Source organism: Lemur catta, chromosome 6, assembly GCF_020740605.2.
Source record: "Lemur catta isolate mLemCat1 chromosome 6, mLemCat1.pri, whole genome shotgun sequence".
Lineage (NCBI taxonomy): Eukaryota > Metazoa > Chordata > Mammalia > Primates > Lemuridae > Lemur > Lemur catta.
In genome coordinates, this window is record NC_059133.1 from 98,768,318 (window position 1) to 98,786,085 (window position 17,768).

Consider the following 17,768-nt stretch of genomic DNA (forward strand, 5'->3'; position numbering starts at 1 on the left):
AAGGCAGAGGCCTGTTAGTTGTCTCTGCCTTACTTTCTCCAAGCTTGGCAGCTCTAATGGACAGAGACCATCTTTCCAGGTAACTTTAGTTTAAGAAAGAAAAAGTCTAAGAAGGACTCTGATGGAGCTGGCGTGGGTCTATCCGTATCTCTGAACCAGTCCCCACACTAGGGAGGATAAAGGCCTCTGATCGTCCAGTCCAGGCCACATCTCCACATTTTATCGTCTGAGGGCTGGGAAGGAATTGGGGTCAGCCCTGATAGCCTCACTAGGATCACATAAAATTGCCAAGGGGTGCCTGGAGGACAGTGCTGGGCAGACATAGGCACTGCGAGCTCTAATCATCACAGGAGACCAGAGGCCTGGGCAGGGAAAACATGCCGAAACCCAGCCCATGGAGTCAACAAGGGCAAATGCCAGGCCCTGGGCACCTGAGTCACAGCAGTGGGGATTAGGCTGACATTTCTGACGTGCTTCTCATGCCTGCTGTGGACCTGGGCAGGCTCGTGCAGTTGTGGAGGGCTGTAAACATCCAGCCTTAGGAGCTAGAAAAAGCCATAGGAGGAGGAATGACATCTGTTAAACTATACTGATACAGGTAAAGTGTTGTTTTTTAAAAAGTGAAAAAGTAAGTATGTCTGAATCTCCAATTTCAAGATTCAGTGATTACTGCTAGTTCAGGACCACAGGGGGAAATGAGCACTGCACTTTCCAAGCTCTAATCACAAAGCGCGGGTAATGTGGCGACCTATCACCAGACGTCAGGGTGCAGTGGCCTGTATAGACTCATGACTGAGAACACTGTCCCAGGTGTCGTCTGGTGACACATCCATGACTTCACTTTGAAAAAAATATATAACGTGCTGTAATTGAAGTGAGAAACTTAAACTTGATAGGTAAAGCCATTTCAAATGACATGGAAATACCTAAGGGGAGAGAATGCCACCAAAGGGCAGCGTTGAATTGTAAGCAATGAAAACCTTCAAACTGTTGGCCCTCAAAATGTGACATGGTATTAGCATTCACCTCTCCAAATTCTTCCAGAAAGAGTGTCAGATTAGAGTATGGAAGAAGCCAAGTGTCACTTCTGGTCTGAGGTTTTAGAGGTATGTACAACTCTAGAATGAGTCTAGAATGTTTTCTCTGAATGAGTCTGGAATGGGTCCTTTTATACCAGAAAAAAACAAGACGTGTGCTGAAGAGTTCTTTGATCTGTGAAAGGACTATATCCCAGCAACAGTTTGTGATGTTTCTGACTTTTTAGTGTTCATTTGTGGGTGATAAAAAATATGTAAAAGATTCAAATTGTACCTAATTGTACCTAATAATTACAATAGTCTCCCCATTCCTTCTCCCTACCAGAGCTCCTGTTTGCCAGATAAGCTACAACTAAAATAAAAGGTCTTTTTAGACAAGGATCATGCCAGATTAGGAATATTCTAGCTAGGCTTCCCCATCATTATGAGGAGTTTCAATGTCCCCTCTGTCTGAGTCTGAAGCCAGTTACATTTCCAGGCCACTGGGCCCCACGTGCTGATCTCATGGTGCCACACAGGAGGCTCTGGGTCCAGAGGACAATCCTCTGATGGCACAGACTGGAGGGATCCTCTCATTGGTGGAAGCGATACAGGGTGACTTGGTCATGCGACACTTTGGCTCTCATCCTGACTGCTACTTATTTCGAAAACAACAATAGAATAAAGTGGATTGATCAGGGCTGAGGCAAGATTGGGCCACTGATACAGAGAGTTACAAAACCAGTACTGAGCGCTGGTAAGGCAACAGTGGTATCTCTTCCAGATACCAGACGTCCTTTGCCCTAGTTCTGTTCGAAGTCCAAAGACCAGAGCTCGAGATATGCTCACTCTCACATATTATGACCCTGTCTTTGGAAAGAAATTCAGTAAGGACAGGCCGGGCGCGGTGGCTCACGCCTGTAATCCTAGCTCTGGGAGGCCGAGGCGGGTGGATCGCTCGAGGTCAGGAGTTCGAGACCAGCCTGAGCAAGAGTGAGACCCCGTCTCTACTAAAAATAGAAAGAAATTATCTGGCCAACTAAAAATATATATACAAAAAAATTAGCCGGGCATGGTGGCTCATGCCTGTAGTCCCAGCTACTCGGGAGGCTGAGGCAGTAGGATCGCTTAAGCCCAGGAGTTTGAGGTTGCTGTGAGCTAGGCTGACGCCACGGCACTCACTCTAGCCCGGGCAACAAAGTGAGACTCTGTCTCAAAAAAAAAAAAAAAAAAAAAAAAAAGAAATTCAGTAAGGACACTGGTCCAAAGGTCAAAACACAGTAAACACCATCTGCCTGAACCCTAGCAAGGGGTAGCTCTGAGTGGAAGCAGTTGAGTGAAGGTTTCCTTTGCGGTTTTTAAGTTGTTGGGTTGTTTTTCATTTATTCTGTTTTGTTCAACATATATTACTTATAAAATGTTATGTCTGCTCAAAGGGGTCTGTAGTTTCAGCTATTCTCCTCTCGGGCAGCACAGAAAGCAGAAGTGGGTTTACTGGATTTTCCCACATTGTGGGAAGGAAACGTGAGACTCACGGCCTTCATTGCTTAAGAGTTGTTTGTTATTTTTAGTTTAGTTCCACTGTTGTTATTAGGTTCTTTTGTAATATATATGAGTGTGTCAAAGTTGTATTTCACATTCTTGGCAGGAAATGTATAGGAAAAAATAAAAGAGAGTTTGGTTGAAGATCATGAGGAGATAATAAAATTGGTTCAGCGTTGCACCTTTAAATGGCTAGTTAAAGGTTTTAGGCTTGTCACAATTGTCAGTCAACTGGGTGAGTAACTTTTTTTTAATTGTGGTAAAATATATATAACACTTACCATTTTAACCATTTTTAAGTGAACAGTTCTGTGACATGACGTGCATCCACGCTGTGGTGCCACCGTCACCACTATCTTATTTCCCAGCTGCAACTCTGCGCTGGTGGACGCTCCCATCCCACCCCAGCCCAGCCCCTGGGGGCACCAGTCTACTTCCCGTCTCGGAATAATCACCTGAAGTACCTCAAAGAGTGGTTGTCCTTTTGGGACTAGCTCGGTTCACTTGGCATAACGCCTCAAAGTTCACCCATGTGGGTTGTTAGTTCTTTATAGTTTGTTTTTCATTGTTTAGAATGTTGAGTTTTGTTTTCTTTTTGAGGACTGATAGTCTCAGACCTTGAAGACAGGCCAGCAAACTGAAAGGCCGCCTGGCCCAGAGGCTTGCTTCTCCTCCCCATCACCCTAAAATAGACTTATTGCGGCCATACTGGACACTTCTCAGTGCTTCTTCCTGCCTGTCCGCTGCAGAATCGGTGTGTTCACGGCTGCTCATAGCTGCCAGCCCCGCAGCACCGCTCCTCGGGCGGACCTTGGGGTGTCTCTCTCTCTCTTGTCCCTGACATCCGTGGGGATGTATCCACTGGCCTCGGGCAAAGGCTGCAGCAAGGAAAAGAAGCCCTTTCTTCCCCCTGACCTTCCCCTGGAGGCACAGGAGGCTTTTCAGGAATGTTTTTTGTTTGCTCTTTAAAATTATTATTTTTAAGTAGTACATTCGAATGGCTATATATTGATACAGATCAACAGAGGAATGAGCAATGAAAACTCTGCCTCCCTCCCCCCACCTCTCTGCTCCCCTTCACAGCAGTCAACCACTGTCACCTTGACTATCTTTCTAGGGACAGTTTATGCAAAAACACGCATGCAGTGCCTTTTTTTACACAAAAGATATCACCTTGTACTCATGTGTCTCTATCGTGCTTTTTGGAAAAGTACAGAAAAGTAAGAGTGTAATAATAGATGAAGTTGCTACCATCCAGAGTTTATAAGGACATTTAGTCATAGCTTTCTTTCTTTTTTTTTCTTTTTTACATAAAAGCAGTAAAATGTTAGAGATGAAGTTGAAATGTGGCCAGTCCTGTTTCCTTCCTCCCACCCCCAGAAGAGAGTACTATCATAAATGTGTCATATCCTTTCAGGAATTGTTTATGTTTCACATGCATACATATAGACATCTACAAACAGTGTATAATGTCATTCTGTGTGATTTTTCAATTTACGTAATAATCATGTTCAATATTCCTCTCCCCATTGACAAGCATTTATTCACACTTTGCTCCCCAAATAATGCTGCAGGAAGTTTCTTGTGGACACATCCTTGTGCACATGTGTGAGCATATCTGTAGGATAACTTTGTAGAAGCAGGCTTACTAGATCAAAGGATAAATGCATTTTTTATTTTGATAGATTGTTCCAAAGAAGTGGTACCAGTTTTCACTCCTGCTAACAGTGCATGGAGTATTTCTCCACATCTTCTCTCACACAATAGTTTATGGAAAGTTTTAATCTGTACTCATCTAATAGGTGAAAAATGATACCTCTTATAGCTTGAATTTACATTTATTTTATCATAGATGAGGTCAAGCACCTTTTCATGTGTTTGAAAGTCATGCATATTTCTGACAATTTTTTAAAAGTCCTTTGCCATTTTTCTTTTGGGCTGATGATATTATTGACTTTTTTTTTTTTTTTGAGACAGAGTCTCTCTCTGTTGCCCAGGCTAGAGTGCTGTGGCACCAGCCTAGCTCACAGCAACCTCAAACTCCTGGGCTCAAGCAATCCTTCTGCCTCAGCCTCCCGAGTAGCTGGGACTACAAGCATGTGCCACCATGCCTGGCCAATTTTTTTTCTATATATATTTTTAGTTGTCCAGATAGTTTCTTTCTATTGTTAGTAGAGACGGGGTCTCATTCTTGCTCAGGGTGGTCTCGAACTCCTGACCTTGAGTGATCCTCCCGCCTTGGCCTCCCAGAGTGCTAGGATTACAGGTGTGAGCCACCTTGCCCGGCCTATTATTGACTTTTAAGTGTACTTTGCATGTGAAGAAAATGAACTCTTTGTCATGATATGTGTTGCAAATATTTTCCCAGTTTATTGCTTATATTTTGATTTGCCTTAGGTTTTTCTATCACATGGAAATTTTTAATTTTTATGCAGTCAACTTTATCAATATTAATGTTTTTAAGTGGCGATACATTTACTGCTTTCTCTTCCATCATATCTCTCCTACCTTCCCATTTCCCCCAAATATCAAAATTAATCCTATAGCATCCTAACTCAAATCATACCTCAGATTCCTGGGTCTCGGGTTACATTGATAGCTGGAAGCCACTCCAGAGTCAATCCAGGTGACCCCTGGATGTTCCACATAACCCCAGAAGCTCCAGGCGCCCTTGACTTTGCCTTGCTGTGTATTTATAGGGTATCCTATACATCTTGACCCAAGGGTCACCTGTGTATTTATAGGGTATCCTATACCTGTGTATTTATAGGGTATCCTATACATCTGACCCAAGCATGGACACTTCTGGGATTTTTTTCACCCTGGGGAGCCTTTTGGTTCCAAGTGGGTCTCTCAGATCACGTCTGTCCACCGGCCCTTTGCCCTGGGAGGCAGCACAGTGGGGCTGACACAATAGAGCCGGGACTGTGGTAACCTGCTTCTTTTTCATTCTCTTCACCTGCTTAAAAAACTCCCTATGAAGCCGGGTTCTCATTGTCAGAGAAGGGAAGGGAGGTAGCAAGGATGGACTCCCGGTGCCAGATTGGACTTGGAGGCTATCAGTGTGAACTCATGGCTTCCAATACATGAAGACACGGACATAAATACAGACGTAAGTGTGTGTAATATTTTGAATCTGCTTTTTCTGTGTTCTTTAAATGTTTTCCATGCACATCCTGTTCATCCTTTTCATTTAGTCATTCTCCCCTAGCTTGTATGGGCAGGGACAGGGTCGGCCACTTCCAGTATTCTCTCCCCATCTCTGCTACCCAAACACAAAGGTCTACACAAAGTGACCAGGTGTGGTGGCTCTGATGCCTGTAATCCCAGCACTTTGGGAGGCAGAGGTGGGAGGATCATCACTTGAGGCCAGGAGTTGGAGACCAGCCTGGGCAACATAGTGAGACCCCATCTCTAAAATTTTTTTTAAAATGGCCTGCACAAAATACCATGATTTAGGCATTGTGAATTAAAAATTAAGACGGAGAGAAAAAACAAAACGAGATCATTGTTTGTTGTTGAGGACTGTGGAGCACCATCCTTCATTCTTCTTGCAGGCCAGCATCCACCTCGGCTGTTGGACAGGCTGCCTCTTCTCCTGGACCTCAGCCTGGCTGCAGCCTCCCTAGAGACAGGTTAGCCACAGGCAACTGACTCCCTTCTCTGCCTCCTTCCCTCCTTCCCTTTTTCCTTTTCTTCTTCCTCCCCCTTCCCTCCTTCTCTCCTTCCTACCTTCCCCTTTCCTTTCTCCCTCCCTCCTTCCTTCCACAGATGTGAGCTGCTCTGCTGACCCTGTGGGCACCGCGCCTGGTGCTGGCCCTTCGGTAGCGAGCAGTGGGACCGATACCAGCGCGGCCCCCAGCAAGCACACAACCTCGCAGGCAGAGTGCAGCCACTCAGTCACCACAAAAAGGTATGACTAGCACCCTCCTTCCGGCGCAGGCCCTCTTCCCGGCACAGAGGCCGTTAGCAGTCCCAACTGCCCCTCTTTCAAGCCTCCAGCATCAAGTTGTGCCCTCAAGGAAAACGCTGTTCCCTCCACCGGAGGAGAGGGCTGCGCAGTGCTCTGACCGCCGTGCTCCCGTGTCGCCGAGCGCAGGTGTGTGCTCCCGAGGTCCCCGTGTCGCCGAGCGCAGGTGTGTGCTCCCGAGGTCCCCGTGTCACTGAGCGCAGGTGTGTGCTCCCGAGGTCCCCGGGCGGGCGCGGTCTAGCGCGGGTGGGGGAGGCAGACTGGGCGGGGACACGGAGGGCCGTCCCGTGCAGCCAGCCCCTGGCTCCCTCAGCCCCAACGACTACCGGCCGCTTTCCTGCACGGGGGTGGCCCTGCTGCGCCTCGGCTCCTGCGAGCACGTGCAGCCCTGTGTATTCAGTAGGCGGAGACGGACACTCCGGGACCCGCCCGCCGACGCCCCTTCCAGGCCGGGGAGGACAGGCACGGGGCGGGTGGGCCTGGACGCGACACGGGACGGAAGTGACAGAAGTGACGCTATGGCCAGCTATGGCCAGCTGCGGCCCGGCTGGCCCGGGGGAAGGCGGACCGCGGCCACCCCGGGCAGAGGACGGCCTTGCTGGAGGGGCTGCCGGGCAGAGGCTGGCACGGTGCCGTGTGGAGACCCTCAGGGACACATGTGTACCCCAGAGGGTTTTGAACCAAATGACCACATGAAATCCAGAATTCCGTAAGGCAAGAAGTAGTGAGAGTATTTTAAGGAAGTAATTTAATGCTCTGTATGCTTGTGTTTTCATGGAATCTTCTAGATTCTTTCCCCAGAACCAGAGTTGGATTTTTCCATTAAGTGAATGAACCTTAAGCTTCAGGCCTCTCCCTTGCCTTTAAGGCCCGGTTCATAATTTTGTATTTGTAATTTTTAAAATTGTCCCCACCCTGATTATATAACCTTTAGGCCCCACAAAAGTTTAGCTGGACCCTGCCTAAAACTCTACAAGTTTGAGGGACGAAAGAAGCTCCATGTTTTGATTTCCAAACAATTTCCCTACGCAGGGACAAAGATAAGTGTTCTAGCTGGGAGCGAATTTTTTTCTTAACATTTTTTGTCCTGGACAATATCTGAGGGTGTGTTACTGTGACCTTAGTTGAGGACAGAGTTACCCAATATCCTTTAGCTCTGGGTGAAGGTTAGGAGGCACGTTGGCAGTACATGTGACAGTCACGTGCATAGGTGTGTTTCTTGGGGCAGGTTTGGACCAGGCACCTCTGCCTGCTTAGTGTTCCTAGCAAACATTGGGACCCAAGTGTCTAGGCACAGGCCCACTTTGCAGGGGTGAAACCCCACCCTCCTCTCCCTTCTGAGAACTGTGACTGCCCAAACAGAAATCACAGAATGTCCCCAATTGATGAATGGGTATTGTTCTCAGAAAGAGAATTTGTAAGTCAATTGTTTAGAACCGGAAGGCATTTCCTCAAACAGGGGCCTGTGTGATCTTGGTTATTCAGGACAGCCCGAAAGAACTACCTGTGTCTCTGAAATCAAGAACTGGACAGTGATAACTGAAACCCCACCCTGTGGAAACATGCAGCCCTCGGAAAATGCCTTCCAAGTCCTAACCTGAGATCCTGAGAATCTTCTCGCCTGGACACAGACCCTCTGAATGGGGGGAAGGGCTGTGGCCTGGGGGAGGCCAGTCAGGAGTAACAGCTTGGGGGTGGGGGAGGCCCCGTGGGGGCAGAGTCAATCCTCAGAACCCTCTCAGAATCTGGCCGGTCCACACCTCCAGAGGCCGGGGCAGGCCTGCTCCCTCTGCTGCTTTGCCCTTTTGAGGTTTCCTAAAGTCTTTGTTCCAGTGAAACAATGGTAAACAGCCTGGGCGGGGGTGGAATGCTCATTTTCTTTCTTTCTTTCTTTTTTTTTTTTTTGAGACAGAGTCTCACTCTGTTGCCCGGGCTAGAGTGCCATGACGTCATCCTAGCTCACAGCAACCTCAGACTCCTGGGCTCAAGCGATCCTCCTGCCTCAGCCTCCCGAGTAGCTGGGACTACAGGCATGCGCCACCGTGCCTGGCTAATTTTTTCTATATATATTTTTAGTTGTCCAGATAATTTCTTTCTATTTTTAGTAGAGACGGGGTCTCGCTCTCGCTCAGGCTGGTCTCGAACTCCTGAGCTCAAACGATCCACCTGCCTCAGCCTCCCAGAGTGCTAGGATTATAGGCGTGAGCCACCGCACCCAACCAGAATGCTCATTTTCAGTTAAGGGCTGTCTCAGGAAAAACCAAGGTGAACACAGGGAAGAATGCTGGATTTAGTGGGTACACAAAAGACCAGACAAACCCAGATCACCAAGGTGAGCCCCCTGGCACTTGTGGGTGGCTTCAATCAACAGAAGACAAGCTCAATGCAGCCACACTGCTACTTCAATTTTTAAAAAGCTAGTATTTTACAAAAGGCCTTCATAGCCATTATTTTATTTGAAGTAAGATAGTATTATCCCTGTTTCACTGCTAAGGAAACTACTTGAGATCACTTACTAGTAGGTCGGGAGGCGGCCTCTTTGGCCCCGGGTCCTGTGCGCTCGCTGCTGCTGTCGGAAGGCTGCGTCATTCGCTAAGGGAGGCCGGCGCAGAGGCCCACAGCCGCAATGAACCTCAGAGAATACTGTATTTTTCCCTGGCTCTAGACTCTACAAAATTAGCCTAAAAACACCTAAATATTCTTATTTTCTTAAACTTCTCTAGGGAATGAAATCTGTACTCTCAGTTACCTGCCCTGGTAACAAATAGCCACTCTCTCACGAGAAAGCCACACTTTATTTCCACTTTGGGTCTTTTTGTTACCCGCACCCCCAAAAAAAAGTTTGGCAGAGAAAGTGCTTTTCATTACTTTGTTGGAAAAAAGCAATTTGGGGCTTAGAAAACAAGGAACTAGACTGCGGTTACCCAGTCAGTTCATGACAGTCCCTAGCAGAATTGAAATAATAACGAACGCAAGATTGGGGTCATCTCCATGTGCCAACGTGCCTTCTCCTCTCCTGTGGCAGCTGAGCTTCACAACACCCCTCAGGTGGGTAGAGCTCCTGGCATCAGCACCAGGATCTGGGGAGAAAACTAAAGCCTAGAAGCTTGGAAGCTTCCTCCAAGGCTCGTGAACAAATCAACAACAGAGCCAGGGCTAGAATTCTGGTCTCCTAACCCTGGGATTAAAAAGCTAAATCTCTGTGCCCATCAAAAAGTCATTTTACAGAAAAATAAGGTTTTTATTTGGGTGAGTTTTCAATTCAGTGCCCAAGCCCGAGTTCCCAAGTTCAGGGCTGCCTTCGGGACTTGCACAAGCAAGAACATGAAGCCCCAGTTGGCTTTTGCCAACCAGTCCTGGGGCAGAGCCAGTGGAGTGTGTGCAACTGTGCAGTGGCTGCCTTGTCCCTGCTCAGGCCTGCGTGGGAGCCAGCAACATCCAGAGGCTTCTCTTGAGATACTATCCTTCAGGTCTGTCCAGACCCGTGAGCTGTGTGATCTTGTACGATCTGGTTTATGCTGCTGCCTTTGGTGCATACTGTTGCTGTGTGCACCTCTCCAGAGCTGGAGAAGCCAGGTCAAAGACGCAGGCCAACCTTAGGGTGTGGGTTTGCCTCACGAGAGATCCCTGCCTTCATCTGATCACATAATGCTGGTCCAGCTGACCACAGTGGAGACTGGAAACATATCCAGGAAGTTAAGTCCACACTTTTTATCATGTAGGAGGGTTTGGTGGCAGACTCTATTGATGCTAGTCCAGGACAGTTTACCATTCCCTCTCCTGGGTCCAGTCTTTTTTTTTTTTTTTTTTTTTTTTGAGACAGAGTCTCGCTGCGTTGCCCAGGCTAGAGTGAGTGCCGTGGCATCAGCCTAACTCACAGCAACCTCAAACTCCTGGGCTTAAGCAATCCTACTGCCTCAGCCTCCCGAGTAGCTGGGACTACAGGCATGTGCCACCATGTCCGGCTAATTTTTTTCTATATATATTTTTTAGTTGGCCAGATAATTCTTTCTATTTTTAGTAGAGACGGGGTCTCGCTCTTGCTCAGGCTGGTCACGAACTCCTGACCTCGAGCGATCCACCTGCCTCGGCCTCCCAGAGTGCTAGGATTACAGTTGTGAGCCACCGCGCCCGGCCCAGTCTTTTATTTTTTAAGAGACAGGGTCTCACTATGTTTGTTGCCCAGGCTGCAGTGCAGTGGCTATTCACAGGCACAGTAATAGCTCACTGCAGCCTCTAACTCCTGGGTTCAAGCGATCTTCCCGCCTCAGCCTCCTGAGTAGCCAGGACTACAGGTATCTGCCACACACCTGGCTCAAGGTCCAGTCTCCAGGGTGCAGACATTTACTCTGATTTCCTTGGAATCCCCATCCTCAGCCCTCTAACAGCTCGAGGCCCTGGCTGCACTTCCCGGAAACCCAGTTGTCTCTGCAAGAGCTATCTCACTGCATGGAAGGCTTGGTGTGGTCGACTGTAATAACCTATCAGCAATTCCCAAACTAGCTGCTGAGCAGAGTCACCCGAGGCATCTTTCTAAAGCACAGATTCCCAGACCCCACCCCGGCTTCACTCAATCAGATTCTGATTCAAGAGTCTGAATTTTTAAATCTCCCCAGGTGATTTTAATTCAGCCAGATGGTGGGCAAGCTGTTAGGAGCCAGTGCCTGGGGTGCACGGCTGCCCGCCTCACCCGCACTGCCACAAGGGGAAAACCACCGCGCTCTCCATCTGCACACATTAGGGCAGCACTGCAGACTCAGACCCAGAGTAGCCAGCTGTGACCCAAGCTCTGTTCCAAGTCCGTTTCAGCCTTCCTCTCTGTAAACATATGAACACCATCTCCTTTTGACCTGGGCTCACTTCTCTCTGAGCGGGTGGAGGATGGGGAAGAAGAAGAAGTCCCAAGAGCTGCTCATTCTACCTCTCTCATCTAAGACCTGCACACACACACACACACACACCTTGCCCTGAACCCAGCAGCCCCAGGTGAGAGCTGAGTCGGGTGGACAGGAGCTGCTGTCCCCGCCCTCGCACCTGCAGTGGGTACATTGGTAAGCAGAGCAAGACTGGGAATCCTGAGACCTGCCTCTACTTCTTTCCTCTGTCCCAGCAGCGCCTCTCTCAGTGAGTGTCCCTCACTCCAGCGTGACGTGCAGGTTCAGTGCTGTGACTGGTGTGACGCACCACCAGGGCATCAGAGTGCCAAGGCCACACTGAGTTTAGGGATGGGGCCTTTGAGAGGCTGAAAATATGGCACTTAATTCGAAAGTGTTTGAGGTTGTCCCTTTTTCTTGTGACAGAAGTTTTGTATTTATGATGGAGAGTGAAGTCCTGGCTTGGAGACAGAGAGGCAGGAATGGTGGATTGGAAAAGGGAGTTCAGACGCTCAGTTCACGGCCCTTGTTGCTGATGATCAAACGTGTTCCGAGTTCTGAGTTTTAAAGATCACTTTACTCATTTTCAAAACCTCTGACTCCTAATACCTGGGAAAGGCAGTAGAGACATGGTTGCCCTTTGTGTAGATTCAGAGCAGGTGTGCAACAGAGAATGCCGAGGCCCTCGTGTCAAATAAAGCCCCCACGAGGCGGCTCTGTATTTCCTACTGAATGTGGGTTCCTCTCTAGTTCCACTGTCCGAGGCAGGTAATGCCCGAGCTCAGCATTCTGCCAGTTTTCTCTTTGCTTTAGTATCTATGTCAACATACATGTTTTGCATAATTTTCCTCTATGCCTTGTCTGTTTGCTGTCCATTTGGGATCCCCAAGTTCCCTCTGCCGTGGGCCCCTATCAAATGACATTGCCCTACGCATTCATCTCATTCAGAATTCCTGGTGGAAAGATGAGCAAGATTATTGTACATACCTTGAGACGTGGAAGGAAATGGGTACCTCTTATTTCAGGAGACTAGATTCTTTACCCAAAATCCACTGAGGACCCAGAAAGAGCTCTGGAGTCAGCATCAATTAATAACTGTATGAGGCAAAGGATGTTACTTAACCTCTCTGAGTCTTAGTTTTCCCAGGTGAAACACCTGGACAATAATACCTACGTTGCAGAGGTCCTCAGAGAATTACAGGTAGTATCTGTGAAGCCGCTGGTATACAGCAGGAACTCCATAAATGGTAGCTATAATTATTACTCACTTCCCTAACGATAACCTTCAAGCATGCAAAGTATTTGGCTGCCCAGAAACGACTTAGGACCAGGGAACAACCCTACTTATGGCTAAGCACGTACCTCTTACACAGCCACTTCCCTGGCAGTGTGCCACTGAGGTTGTCACTGTCTTGGGGCTCCAGCCCAGCAGGACTAGGCCTTCCCCTCACGGTTTCCTTCCTGTGTTACCCTCCTCATTCAATCTTATAAGTAAAATAACACTGACCTAATTCTTCCCAAGTCTATCCAAATGAAAGATCTAGAACTTAGCTTTCCTGCTGTCCGGGTTCTGTTCTCTGCTATCAAATCCACAAGGACCCCACTGCCCAACTTTTGAACCAAGGCGTGAACCGCAGAGCCGTTTGGCCAGAACTGCGAAGACAGTGACACTGTGTGGCCAGATGCAGAAGTGCAGACTGGTCCAGAGTGAGTATTAGGCGGGTGTCAGCTCTGACCTGGGGCCATGTTCTCTGTTAGGTCCATTTTAAAAACTTTTTTTTCCAAGTTAGAAAATAAAATGAGGAAGGAAGGCTGGGTGCCTTGGCTCACACCAGTAATCCTAGCACTCTGGGAGGCTGAGGCAGGAAGATCACTGGAGCCCAGGAGTTTGAGGTTGCTGTGAGCGAGACTGAAGCCATGACACTCTAGCCCGGGCAACAGAGCGAGACTCTGTCTCAAAAATAAATAAATAAAATGAGGAAGGAAACACAGCACCGTGCACGTGGGGGTGGTATCATTTCCTGCTTTACAAACGTGTCTTTCCTGTCCACAGCCTGAGGCTCGAGAGCTGTGTGGCTTGTGCCTCAAATCAAGGACAGAAGACTAACCACAGGGCACAAGTCAGTTTCCAAATGCTTTCTGTGTTGCCCCCAGAACTGCGGAAGACTTACAGACAAATCTTAGCAATCTTCATCCCTCTCAGATGTCCCTTTTTGACACACTCAGACCTTGAAGAATAGGAAAAAGTATGAAGGACGCAATACATACTGCAGAGTTATCCTGTCAAAGGGAAAATGGCTTTAAATCATGCACAGGAATGACTGGCCTTCAGATACAGCTCAGCATGAAAAAGTACTGTTTCGGTAGGCTGGAATGACTGCAAGGCACTGTCACTGAATCTAGTCTAGCCCTCTGCTTCTTAGCAACTTTGCTTTCTGAACCCTACCAGGTAGATGAATGGGTGTTTGTCCCATCCTTTAAGTTATAATATTTAGGGAGGAGGAGCCTCCCTCTTCACACTAGTGGGCTCAGGTTTTTACTTATTTTAGAAAAGCCTCAGGACTGGTCCCATAGGTATGCATTCTCACAGATAAAGGACTCCTCAGTAAAGACATCATGCGAATTTCCAGAGTAAATACTTAGGGGTCTCCATTCAATCAGATTACATGTTCTCTTGATCTAACCATCTGCAGAGAAATTAATGAGAACCTAAGTATCTCCTCCCACCCTCATGAATTCTTATCTCAAATCCCTCTGCTTCACTGACTTAAACCACTACAAAGTCACAGGATGGTGGAGAGAGAGCCCTAACCTAGGAACCCTCTGTGGGAGTTTGGAACAAGGACCAGGAGAGATTCAGAGTCACTGCCTGCAGCTGGAACTGTAACCTAACTCACTAGCTGTCAGCTGCGGCTTCCTGCCATGAGGAGAGGAAGCTGGAGTGGGGCGGAAAGAGGAGACCTCAGAGAAGAGAGAGGAGGAAGGAGGGAGATCCGGGAGTATCCAGGTCAGCTCCTAGAGACCCTGGAGCCTATGGGATTCCTAGGAACCTTTATTGTACCCTCTCCTTCAAATCGGGCTCAAATTGATTTCTGTTACTTGCATTTTTGAGAGAACAGACTACATGGTAGACTGGGCAGTTAATTTCATTATGCCTCAGTTTCCTCATCTATTCAGCAAGAATTATCATTCATTCATTCACTCAGCAAATATTTACTGAGTGCTTTTTCCATGCTAGGCGCTGTTTTAGGGGCTGCGAGACATAGCAGGGAAAAAAAGAGATTTTAAAAATTCCTTTATGAAACTTAACTTCTACTAAAAAGGTCTCTGGAAATTAAGTAAATATCTGAAAGTCATAACTTTCAAATCAAGTACCAACCAAGGAGCTGGCTGAACCAACAGGCAGAGCACAAATCCCAAGTCCTAGAAAATGTACTGTAGGCCCAGGGTCACTTGAAACAGTGTATGTTCCTTTTGGCTTTAAAACAAGATTGGCTGAAAAGACTTTCCCCTTTCTTTTTCTTTTTGGAGACAGAGTCTCCCTTTGTCACCTTGGGTAGAGTGCAGTGGCATCAGCCTAGCTCATAGCAACCTCAAACTCCTCGGCGCTCAAGTGATCCTCCTGCCCCAGCCTCCTGAGTAGCTGGGACCACAGGCCTGTGTCACCACAGTCCAGCTAATTTTTTTCTATTTTTAGTAGAGATGGGTCTCCCTCTTGCTCACGCTGGTCTTGAACTTCTGACCTCAAGTGATCTCCCCACCTCGGCCTCCCAGAGTGCTAGGATTACAGGTGTGACCCACTGTGGCCAGCCTGCTTCCCCCTTTCTATAGTGTCTTTTCTTTTACATCTTTTCTTGGTGCTACTGCTGATACTTCTGCCCCGGGAGATAGGGATCTGTGCCTCTTCTCTCTCGGTCTCTACTTCGATACTACAGTTTTCCCCTGGCTTGGCTGTGAGCAGCTTTCAGTCTGTTTTCATGTTTCATGGGGAGTGGCAGATGATACACATATGTGACAAATTAAATTTACAGATAATTTTTTAAAATCTCATTTTAACCATACTCTCTCCCACCCAGTAATTTATCAAAACTACTTAGGAAGCCTAAAGTAAGTGATTCGTTTCTATCGTCTGCTGAGGCCGCCTCCGGTGGAGCTGCAGCTGAGCAGAGCGAGGACCAGGCTGGCCGTGGGAGGGAGGAGGGAGGGACTGGATGGATCTGCATGGTGAACGCCTGAACTCTGCAACCACCCAGGAAATTAACTGTGCATGGGGCTCAGCATTGCATGTGACTTCATGTCCTGTCCTCGATGCTGGGCTGAATCTTCTTACTTTAGGGAAATACAGGCAAAGTACACACACTTCTTATGTAAAACCGGGAATTAAAGCATCCTTTACTTAACTGTTTTAGTATAAACACAATGTAGCATAAGTATAAACTCTTTAGTAATAAAGAACTAACAGTGGTAAAACAGAGCAATCATGGCTCGTGGCCCTTCTCAGGACCCCAACGTTCCTTCTAGAGATACGGAGCATCACCAGCCAAGCAGGGGACAAGGATTTCCAACAAAGATAGACGATCCATGCTCTGCAACGTCTGAGCCATAAGTGTCGCTTTTAATTTTTTACATATTCCACGCTTCCAGCGTCTCTCCACCTCCCCTCAAAATTAATGACAAACATCCAATCCTGTGTGCGTAAGTGCACACACACGAGCACACACGCACGCACACACACACACACTCTGAGGTTCTCCCAAAACACAGGTGCCCGGTGGCAGTGGTATCTGGCCTCTATCAGAGCCTGTTTTAAGACAGAAACGCTGTTTTCCCCACTCTCTCAGGGTGGTGTGTCTTTCGTGAGGGCTGCTGCCGCGATAAGGCCTCTACTCGCAGAGGAAGCTCAGCCACGGGTGTCTTGCTAGCTCCTAAAACTCAGGCCATGACAGAGCTTAAATAAGACACTCAAGATTAAAGACAGGAAGCAGGGCAGAACCAATCTGGGGGTTTCAATAAAAGTAGCAAGTTTTGTTTCTCACTTCAAGAAACTAAATGAGCTCTCCAAGTTAGGACTTGAAACCCAAGTTCTGGAGACACTTCGTCCAGGATGCCGTTGTGAGTGGGGCCTGCCCTGACCTTAACCTCATGTCTGCCTTCCTACGCGCGTCCATACGCTGAAGCAGTCAGGCATACCTTTCTCCTAATGTTATCTTGAGGACAAAGTGATGACAGATAGCTAAGCAGATCCTGCCTTATATTCATGCAGGAATCAGATCAGCAGCCCCTGCCAGTACTGGGCAGAGGGAGGTGGGACACCCAGTGCAAGCCAGTTCTGCTCTGTGCCAGAATGCCCTTTCCCTCTCCTCGGCAAGTCTCCCTGGGATGGCGAGGACTGCCAGGTCCAGGCACCACACCCGATGCAATGACCTTTTGGTCAGAGCACAGGGCGGTTGTGCTGTTTCAGGTATTAGGGAGCCCTATCTCGGGCTGCCAAGAGAGAGCACTGGGCTGGGAATTGGGACCCGGTTTCCTGTCTCCGTGCGGATCTTGGCTAGCTCTTGATGTCTGTAGCCCAGTGTCGTCTTTGGAGCACCAGCATAGGATCTCCTTGCATCCCAGGCTCTGCCCCAGACCAACTGAATACAAAGTTCTGGTATTGGAGACCTAGGACTCTGCATTTTGACAAGCCCACTAAAGTTTGAGATTCAGTCAAGATTTCACTCCCTTCCTCTTCCAGCATTCTATGGTTCTGAGCTGAAGCTCATGTTTTTTTCAGGGTGGTCTCCGCATTGTCCAGCCGTATTCCTACAGCATCGCCGGTCACTTCACAGACAGCAACCAATGCGTCAGAGTCACCAAGCATGTGACAATAATTATAACTTCATCCCAACCTATTTTGAAAATCGGTCAGTGGATGCACCACTCACACTGGCATCTGAGCACAGGACCTGCTCCCACGGCAGAGAGAAAACCCTGGTTACTCCGCGCCCGCGCCACCGCTGCAGGGAGGCCTCAGCGCGGCAGATCACCCGTCTCCCTCCCTGAACATGGGAGTGGCTTTCAGGGATTGTGGACAAGTCACTCTCAACTAATTTCTGGAGGTTTCTAAGGATGGATTAGATTTAGCTCCTAAATACTTTGAGCACCTGATACAAAGGATCTCTCCAGACTGCTAGAACAGCAACATCAGGAAGAACGTGTCAGCTGGTGTTTCAAATCTCTGCTGTTGCGATTGATCTGTGTGACTGCTTAGTTATGGTTAAATGTGGTGCCGATGGTTAAATGGCAACTATTAATAATAAGCCAAGGACATGGTTTTCATCTTTTGTAGAACAATTAACTTCAATCAGTTTCTGTCATGAAAAGTTA